Here is a 6,835-nt window from a genome sequence, read left to right on the forward strand (position 1 = left end):
TGTTTGTGTGTTTGTGTGTGTGTGTGTGTGTGTGTGTGTGTGTGTGTGTGTGTGTATGTTCGTGTGTGTGTGTATGAGCGTGTAAAGTACTTTAACTGTTTGTTTTAGCAGGCTCTGCTGAGTCCTAGAACAAAATCGTTTCCGTGACCTCTACAATTCTTGATCGTCACACACACACTCAGAAGTGCTATCCCACAACACCACTTGATTTGACTCTGCCCAGAAGAAATGGCAATTATCTCCTATGGTGAAATGGGCACCGTCCCTTTCGTGAAAGCACCATAGTGCACTTTATTAAAATGATCGGGCGTTCAGTAAGAGAGGGTTAAACGGCATTACGTTCTGAAGAGGTCACATTAGGGTCAACCTAAGGCTCTTTAGCACCAAAGAGGCAAATGTGTATGGCGCCTTTTCACTCTGTATGCACTATGAATTGATAGAGAATGGTTTTAAAGAATGTAGGAATGAATATACATTAATGTCTTCAACTTGTTCTTCGTCTTTTTCTTCTTCTTTTCATCTTCTTTTTATTCTTTTTCCTTTTCTTCTTCTCCTGTTTCTTCTTCTTTCGTTTGTGTTTTCGTTTGGGTTGTGATGTATGAGGTAGAGCATGCATTATGCTTGTGTGAGTGCGTGTGTATGTGTTCGCGTATGTGTGTAGGTATTTATATGTGTGTGTAGGTTTGGGTATATAGATCTACTTCTTTGTGTGTATCTTTGGGTATATACTTGTTTGTGTGTCTGTGTGTGTGTGTGTTTGTGTATTTGTTTGTTTATTTAAATGTTGGGGTTAAGCATTCATTTTCTGATGTTGTGGATGTTTTCGTTAGGGCTTGGGGTTCATCGTGTTTCTATCTACCGTTTATTGCTTGTGTACGTTTACGTATGTTTAAATGCGTGTTTGCGTCGTGTGTGTGAAAGTTGGTTCCCGTATGTTATTGATTCATTGTGGAAGGGGTAACAGTAATCTCTCTCGGGGAAGAAAGTGCAAGAGGGAGTGGTGTGGAGGGGGGAGGTGCAGAAGAGAAAACAGTTTTGAAAATTTTAATCTGAGAAGGAATTCAGGTTGTTGCTTGTCGTTTATCCCTAGTTTTCAGCTTTTGTTCAGTGAATTGTATTCAGCCTCGTCTTTTTTTAGGTGGGGGAAAAGGGGGGGGGTTGTTATGTTTAGTTTAGAATTATAGATTCCATTAAAGGTTTGTTTTATATTAAAGACTTTTCCGTTTGTGGTACTTTTCGGTTTATTGGGCAATGAGTCCTTCATAATTCCGAAAAAAAGAATGTTTATGAACGGGCGATGTTCCAGAAACACGGCTTAACGAGATAAGGTTATAGATTGAAAACTCATAAACCCGTGGAAAGGTCAACTCGGAACGACGGAGAATAATAAATGTCTTAATTTTGTTATCAAAGAGCGTTTATACGAACCTAATATCGGCGTTTTATTAGTTTCTTGAGATCAGACAACAAAATTTCCTTTGATGAAATGCTTGTTTTCCTTCCACCCCCACCTCCACCCCACTGTCTCTTTCTCTGTCTCTTTCTCTGTCTCTTTCTATGTCTGTCTGTTTGTCTGTCTGTCTGTACGTGTCTCTCTCTGTCTCTTTCTGTCTCTCTCAGTATCTCTCTCTTTCTCTCTCTCTCTCTCTCTGTGTGTCTCTTTCACACACATACAGACACACACACACACACAAACACACACAGAGAGAGAGAGAGAGAGAGAGAGAGAGAGAGAGAGAGAGAGAGAGAGAGAGAGATTATCTACGGTTCAAAACCGTACTTTTTTTTTACCAAACTTTGGTTGTGTGAAGAGTCGTGTTTCTTTTTTGTTTTTTCTGTTGTTGCTGTTGCTATTGTTGCTATTGTTGTTGTTTCAGCTGCTGTTGTTTTTGTTTTTGTTGTCTTCTTTTCCTTCTTTTTCTTCTTCTTCTTCTTCTTCTTCTTTTTCTTCTTCTTCTTCTTCTTCTTCTTCTTCTTCTTCTTCTTCTTCTTCTTCTTCTGGTGCTCAGACATAGGAAAAATTATAGCTGTCAAGTTTATCCCTATCTGTACGTCATGTTTAACTATCGTATCCATACGACGTGGGGAACTCTGTGCCGCCACTTTCCAAAGAGGAAATTTACTCGTCAATCCGATCCGTACGCTTTGCATAGCAATCTGCCGAAATGATTTTTTATAAGAAATACTGAAAGTTTCAAAGAGATCTTCGTACTAGAAGTATTCTAAAAAGTGAAGAACACAACACTGGGGGTACAAAATGACACCGGGCCACACGGATAGGGTTAAGAAGAAAAAACCCAAAAACAAAACAGAGTAAAACATGAACTGATTCTTCCAGAACGTTCCCGCCATCTGCATGCTTTGCTCTGGAATCAATTCTCTCTATGCAGATGACAGGATCTGGGAGTGTGGGAGTCATCTGGGCAGCGGCCAGTGATTGGGTTAAACCGGCCGCCAAATGGACTCAAGCTGTTGCTGACCAGTGGTCAAGGGTCGTTATGCCTGGGGCCAGCTCTGATTTGAATTTGGGATTTGAGGTTAGCGGCTCGGTGTGTCTGTGCTTTGACACAATATTGACGCTGATGCGTACAGAGGGGCAGGGTGGGGTTGGGGTGGGGGAAATAGGATGGGGGAATGGGAAATGGGGAGGGGGAAATGAAGTTTGGTAGAGCAAGAATGGGGTGGTGGGAGGGGAAAATGGGGTGAGATGATTTATATAGGGGAAGGGAACAATTAGGAGTGAACGGGGGAAATAGGATGTGGAATATGCAATGGTGTGGGGAGGGATGTAGGAGGAAATTGGGGGGGGGGGGTCATGTATGTGGCTTTAGATATTCCCTTCTTGATGTTTGTCTGATTAAGATGCAGGATTATGGCATTATGCAAGGATGGATAAAACAAGCAGGGAAAGTTGTGAAGTGTCTCAAAAAGCCTAATGCAATGGACAAGCTATGACATTTTCACAATCCCCTGAAATACTCCTCTCGTATTCGTATGCTCCATTTCAGCCCCCACAGATATTCCTGGATTAAACAACGGTAGTCAACTTTTGAAAAACTGATTTATATAAGCCATGAGTAGAGTATGTTCAACCTTTCTTTCAGAAATTTCATCCATCGGAAAAAGAAACGATTAAACGTCAAAAGAAGCTAAACTGCAGGCTGGATTAAGCAAAACCAGGATCTCTTGCATGCACGTAGCAATAATTGTTTTGTGAGGAGCTACATTGCCGTGGAGGAGCATTGTGAAAGAGAATCCGATCTTTTAGCTTTAGTTTTTGTTTAGGTTTCATGGCGCTTGCAACTTCATAAGATTATATTATGAGCGCCAAGGGGTGGATGCCAACAGAAATGTCCTTAAAAGGGAATCAGGCGTACCCTGTTCATTTCTCTAGTTTCAACAGCACAAAGTCTGCTTCGACTATCAAGGCACCCCGGAAATAGCAGGTCCCAAAAGTGTGACAAACATACACAAGAAGTAGAAGGGAAAATGACGATAGTAAGGACTGGGAAAGAAAAGGCAGCAGTTCCCTGTTGCAGTTCAGGCACAGTTATGAGCATGCCATTGATGAATCGGCCCATTTACAATTGACAATTCTTCTGAGCATAATAACATATTGTTATTAATGTCCCCCCTTTGGAAATGGCCTAAAGACACTTCAGTCAGTAGCACCGCCCCGAGGGGTAATCCGATCTTTGGTCTCAGCTCACTAACGGCATTTTCTAACCAAAGCAAGACTTTTGCACACAGTAAAAAGGCGTCATAGTTGTAAAATGTGTCATGGTACCAACTGCATGGGGACCACATTAATTGAACAATACAGACCAAGCTTTTGTCTATTTTGAAATCTCTGACACAAAGCGACATGTCTGTCTCCCATTTTGACTATCCATATGCAATTCAGTCATCTCGATTAAATCCCCATTGAGGAAACTCATGTTTCATTTCGCAAGACAGTTTTCGTAAGTCGTTTGGGTCTATTGGCCTCAAACATGTTGAGCAATTATGTTGTCCATTTCGGCGTCGCTATCTTCGCAGTTAGGTTACCCGACCCGTAAACGCGAGACTGCGAGTTCAGGGATTCGAGCCCTAGCTCAGTCCGACGTTGTGTCCTTGAGAGCGGCACTTTACACGATTTTTAAAATTTTATTTTTGGCTCCGTCCTTTCGCAGATGTACTTTAAACTCAGAGGTCCGGTTTCTTAAATAGCCAAATAGTTTTGATAGAAGCTTTAAACCCATACAATGGCGTACATTTTGCACTCACACTTGTATGTTCCTCAGTAAGTAAAAGGGGTATATAACTCGATCACACTTAAAAAAAAAAAAAGAATGTGGAGTTCCTTATAAAAATGTTTTAATATGACCCAGAAGAAAGTTCAATCAGGTCAGAACGTTTTTGTATAGAGGTAGGAGGATATTTCAGAATGTTATGTTAGATAAAATCGACACTTTTCCCGTTTTCAGAGGAATGTGAGAGGCCAGAAGGTGGGTCATCAAAACCAACGTCTATTTCTATTAAAAGGCATTTACTTCATCACGTTTTTCCCCTTAGACGCCCACATTCACTGAACTATTCTCAGTCTATTTTTGAAACACCTTTTATTTATTTCATCGCTGAGTGACAGGAATTTGTGTTACAAATGCTAATTGTTTTGTTATCGAAGCTGCTTTCCTACTTGTATCAAATTTTTGTTATCATTGGCATTGGATTCTAATTTTATCTAAAACTGCACCTCCCTGTTTAATAGCTAATTGAACGTATTAACTCGCACACAGTGACATTATTATTTGAGTCATTTTGTTCTGACGTCGCGCCGTACGTTTTACAGCTAATTAGAAAAGTCGAATAATTGAGTCAATTACTGTTAACTGCTGGCTGTGCCAGAATTAACGAGATCGACCGTAGCGTACTCTGTCATAAATGTGACAATGTGTCACGCTAGCGTGAATGTTCCAATTAATTAATCCAAGGGTCGTACAGTTATATAGAAAATATAGTAGAAGCGTAGATGGGATTTTGCAGAGTTTTCTTTTGGATTAAGCTTTATACATGTTAACTGTGCTAAACGATTTTATTCTACCTTGTACCTTTCAGAATTTATTACTGGTCTTTTGGGGTGTCATGATTAATCGCCATCGGTTGAAGAAGAACTAAATTCGATTCCCGAGTAGGTAAGTGTTTTGTTTTTGTGTTTTTCTGGAAGGACAAGCAAAGAAAGGTGCTGCAAGCCTTCGACTTAATGGGTTGTTGATGATGATGATGATGCTGTTGTTATTGTTGTTGTTATTGTTGTTGTTGTTGTTGATTTTATCGTGAGCATCTCTGTCGGTTAGGAAGTTGTATCGTAATCAGCCTGGATTTGCCTTGAAGGCTGAGTCGAAGCACCCTTTAATAATGCGAGGTGCCCATCGCGGCGTTAGTTTTTGAGGCTACAAGTCGAGCGATCAGCTCAACTCGCCGATCCCATCCGTAATGGGCACCACGTATAACGTGATAATTTTATTGCTTTCTTATGATGTTGTTTGCCTCTGTACTTGAATTAAGATAATATCCTTCACCGTACACTACCATGGCCAACACTCTTGGTTCTTAAATAAAACTTTGCTGCCAGTGTGCGCTACGTGGGCGCTAAATTTAAGAGCAAAACAACATTCTCACTATAATAAGTATAGAATGCACGATGATTCCCAGCACCGCATATCCTCTTTTGGTCATCATCTGGCTTCAAAGTGAGCCAAATGGTTAATGCAGTCGAATTTTTTCAGAAGTACGTGCTCTAATGATTTTGACAGAGTAGATACCATGAGATGGTTTACACTCTCGATTAGAATCACCAGAAAAATGTGAGCAATAGTTTGAGATGTAGCCACCAGATTTGATTTTTAAAATAAAGAAGATATTTCATTACTCAAGCAGAACTTCTTTTACCCAATCTTTTCTCCTACTCGTTTTACATGAACAACACCACACCGTAAAATAATAGTTTCCTGTCCTGAACTGAAGTTTCGCCACCAGAACTTTTAAAGAGGCCGTTTTGTTTAGTTTTGATATAATACCTCAAATTTTCGAGTGGCATTCATGTACTCTGTTGCGTTCAATCATTATTGTTCATTTGTTTCCAAGTATAAGTATATATATGGGCGTAACATTACAGATTTCTTTTATGTGTTCTCTTCTTGTCTATCTTTGTTTCCTTACACTAATTAACCGTTACCATGTCAATGTGTTTCTGTTTACTCAGCTGTCAGATTATCATGTTTAGAAAGTAATTGGCACTAATAGTTGACCGTGAACAAGAGATTGTTGTGACTTATTTATTCTAGCAAATATGCAACTGCGAGGGACCGTGAATGAACAATAGAGGGGACTGGGTGGGTGGTTTTTTGCCACTACCGTTGAATAAAGGATGCCGACACGAAAACTGACCTCCCGCCTGGCCGAGACAGAAGAAATGGAAGATTACGATGCATGCCGGGTGAATGAGTGAGCGAGTGAGCGAGTGAGCGAGGGCGGGGAAATACTACAATTACGGGCCGGCGAGTTAACTCCTATGTCACCGAGTTCACGGCGGAGCCATTACACTGGGATATGTGGCGTTTGAGGGGGGACAGAGGACAGTCGAGCGAGAGTTAAAGAGATAGATTGATCTTGTGAGGCATTGGGACGGTGGAAAAGGCTCTATGGGGGTGGGGGTGGGAGGGGATGGTGTACGGGACAGAGGCTGATTTTGGATGAGGGTTGATTGGGAGGGGTCGGGTGGATTTAGTGTGAGAACAAGGTTCGTGTGTGTGTGTGAGTGAGTGAGTGTGTGTGTGTGTGTGCGTGTGTGTGT

The sequence above is a fragment of the Aplysia californica genome, unplaced genomic scaffold (assembly GCF_000002075.1).
Source record: "Aplysia californica isolate F4 #8 unplaced genomic scaffold, AplCal3.0 scaffold00034, whole genome shotgun sequence".
Classification (NCBI taxonomy): Eukaryota; Metazoa; Mollusca; class Gastropoda; order Aplysiida; family Aplysiidae; genus Aplysia; species Aplysia californica.